We start from the raw sequence: 4,081 nt of genomic DNA, 5'->3' as shown, positions 1-4,081 counted from the left end.
TGCAAAAAGGCCAAAGACACGCCCTCCAGGTGTGCAAATTGCGCCGGGCCACACCCCGCCAGCTATATGGGGTGCCCTCAGTACCCCAAAGCTACAAACATAAAGACACAAAATACAAACACACATACGACACAAAACACTACACAAACACACAGACAACCCCTCCTACCCACCCCAAACACAACCCCGGGACTCACATACGCTGACAAAACACAAAACACACAAAAACAAAAACACAACACCTCACCACACGACACCCTCCCAACCTGGCGCGGCGGCCCTGATAGACGCAACAAAGCGTGGACATCTTGAACCGTATAAACATAGACGTAATGGCTGTCCAGGAGACCTACCTCAGCGAGGCATCCCGTACCTCCATCCCTGACTATGACATATACAGACATGACAGAAACCGTAACGGGGGTGGTGTTGCACTCATAGTAAAGAAGTGCATCGACCACTATCCGCTGCAGCGGCTCCAAACTCAAAACACAGAGGCCGTGGCGATAGCGGTGAGATCGCTACGGCATGGAGACGTTGCGGTGGTGTCCTGTTACCACCCACCCAGACTACCACTACTTGACAATGACTTAGACAAAATCCTTTCCTGGCCCCAGACAATTGCCATCGGGGACTTCAACGCGAAGTCCCCCATATGGCACAGCGGGACGACGACCACAAGAGGTCGCGTCCTGCTGAATTACCAAGACAGACACGACGACTTGACTATACTCGGACCGACAGAACCGACACATTACGGACCCGTAGGACGCCCCGACGTTATCGACATTGCCCTCTTAAAATCTATACCGTTAAATGCCCAAATATCCACCCAATACGAAGGGTCTTCCGCCCACAATCCAATATTTCTGGATCTGGGGCGAAGACAGAGATATGAAGGCACCTTCACGAGGAGGTTCACTGACTGGGAGCGTTTCCGAACAGTAATGCAAGGAAACATGGCGCTCCCAGTCATCGAAACCACCCATGATCTGGAGGCGGCAATCCTCTCCCTTGAGACTGACATTAAAAACGCCCTGACTCAGACTACGACGGAGACTATTGTCCCCCGACTGACAAACCCCCGGGGCACCCTCCCCGATGACATAAAAAACTTAATACGTGACAGACGACGTGCGAAACGGCTTGCCACCCGCACCCGCCTCCCCCGACACAGACATGACTTAAACGTACTTAACAGACGGGTGAAGGCGGCTCTGGATGAACTGGCCCAGGATAACTGGGCTAGGCACCTGGAGTCGCTGGATCCACAAGACAACAGCCTCTGGAAAACGCAGAGGGCCCTGCGACAGACCGCTCGCCGTAAAATTCCTCCAATCCACGGTAGTGTGGGGGTGGTTTACACGAACCAGGAAAAGGCCGAGGCTTTCGCCGATAGCCTGGAACTGCAGTGTAGACTGCCTCAGCTGCCCGACGAAGACGAGGAATTCGAGATAGTGGCTGAGCGCGCGGCCCGACGCGTCGACAGAGAGCCAGACAATGACATAATCCCCCCCGCAACACCTGACGAACTAAGACTGACAATACGCAGACTTAAAAACAGAAAAGCCCCCGGACCCGACAATATACATAACACGACACTTAAACGACTACCACACAAGGGCCTCATGGCCCTACTAAACATAACAAACGCGACACTCAGACTAAGACACTTCCCTACCCGCTGGAAAACAGCAAACATAATCCTTATCCCAAAACCCAACAAAGATCACACCATCCCATCCAACTACCGGCCCATTAGCCTGCTCCCGGCTATGAGCAAAGTGGTAGAAAAAATTATCCTAACCCGTCTAAGAACCCACTCCCAAGAACTGCAAGTCATTCCAGACGAGCAGTTCGCCTTCCGACCCAATCACTCCACTGAACTCCAAATCCTTCGCCTTACCGAGCACATCACGGCGGCCTTCAACAGGGGACAGTACACTGGTGCTGTCTTCCTGGACGTCGCAAAGGCCTTCGATACGGTTTGGCATGAAGGCCTACTGATGAAAATGCTCACCAACCAATATCCCATATCCTTTACCAAACTCATAAAATCCTACCTACACCACCGAAAATTCCGCATCCAAATCCAAGATTCCCTTTCCACCACCCGTCCCATGGAGGCCGGTGTCCCCCAGGGCACCGTCCTGTCCCCACACCTATACACCATTTACAACTCCGACATCCCACATCCCCCCAACACCAACATATACTTATACGCCGACGACCTGACAATCACATCCCAATCCGTAGATCCTAGATATTCCGTCTACCTCCTCCAAAGCTCCTTAGACCAACTTGAAACCTGGTGCAACAGGTGGAAAGTCAAAATTAATCCCAACAAAAGTTCGGCTATCCTTTTTACCAAACGAAAAATCCCACAAAACCTTGACAGACTGACACTATCCCAGGAACCCATCTCCTGGAATCGACAAACACGATACCTGGGCGTGACGATGGACCAGCGTCTCACGTGGAAACCGCACATCGTGGAGACGGTGGCGCGAGCGAAGACCACCAGGGCTAGGCTCTATCCCTTACTCAAAGGTGGAAACACCCTCAGTTTAAGGAATAAGCGAACGCTTATCAAGGTGGTACTTCAACCGCAGCTAACCTACGCCTCCACGGCGTGGGGTCACGCGGCAAAAAGCCACTTAAAGTCATTACAGGCTGTGGAAAACATAGCCCTCCGCACGGCCACCGACGCGCCCTGGTACGTAAGAAACACTGACATATTACGAGACTTACAATACACAAACGCTACACAGACAATAAGACAAAACGCGGAGAAACGATTTGACGTAGCCGCTAGACATGACAATCCCCTCCTCAGGCAAGCCGTTGACTACGTACCCGACGTGACCGACAAACACAAAAGACCTAGACACCAACTTTTTGACCCTGGGTGACCACCCCAATGACCCCCCCCCTGCCCGCTAACCTTTTCTGTTTCAGAGACAGCCAGGATCAAGAAACGAAGACAACGACACACACACACACACACACACACACCCCCCATACCCTCCTTAACCCTCCCCTCCCGCGCTAGCCTAAGGGCCACCTTAGCAAAGCGCATCCCAGGCTGCATAGCCGCACTACCCTACCCAACCATACCACACATAAACATGACACTACCCCCGGGGTTTACACAGACGAGCCGGCGAAGCAAGAAGAGCGCCAGAAGAAAGGGCCCTAGCCGGCGGGGCCCAGCCAGGACAAAAGGAGGTCCCACAAAGCGCCTACACCGGCCGCATTTGCGGTCGGGGTAGACGACGGATGGGGCCCACCTACGAAGGCTGTCCAGGCCTACACGAGATGAGGCAGGATAAAGAGGGATGATCCCCCTCGATCCCAAATCATTGCGGCCAATTTCTAGCCATGGAATAATGGCGCATGTGGAAACCTCACATCGTGGAGACAGTGGCGCGAGCGAAGACCACCAGGGCTAGGCTCTATCCCTTACTCAAAGGTGGAAACACCCTCAGTTTAAGGAATAAGCGAACGCTTATCAAGGCGGTACTTCAACCGCAGCTAACCTACGCCTCCACGGCGTAGGGTCACGTGGCAAAAGGCCACTTAAAGTCATTACAAGCTGTGGAAAACATAGCCCTCCGCACGGCCACCGACGCGCCCTGGTACGTAAGAAACACTGACATATTACGACTTACAATACACAAACGCTACACAGACAATAGGACAAAACGCGGAGAAACGGTTTGACGTAGCCGCTAGACATCCTAAACCCTCCACAAGCGCCCTGCAAAACACCCCACAAAACACACAACAACAGACAGACAAAACCAAACAAGTCCCGCGGGTTATCTTGCGAAAGCAAGAACGCTGGACGCAAATACAAAAAATACTCACGACACTTAACATTAATTACACCAAAGCCAAACTCACTAAAGACGGTATAGCCATATACCCAAACACACCTAATGACCACAGACTATTGACAAAGACACTGACAGACAAAGGCGAGGAGTACCACACCTTCACCCTCAGCGAAGAAAAAACGCTGAGGGTGGTGATACGCGGAATACCTGCGGGTGTTTCGCCAAGTGAGGTCCAACTCGAC

This window comes from Anoplophora glabripennis, unplaced genomic scaffold, assembly GCF_000390285.2.
Source record: "Anoplophora glabripennis isolate ALB-LARVAE unplaced genomic scaffold, Agla_2.0 scaffold306, whole genome shotgun sequence".
Classification (NCBI taxonomy): domain Eukaryota; kingdom Metazoa; phylum Arthropoda; class Insecta; order Coleoptera; family Cerambycidae; genus Anoplophora; species Anoplophora glabripennis.
This window is presented reverse-complemented; position numbering follows the sequence as displayed.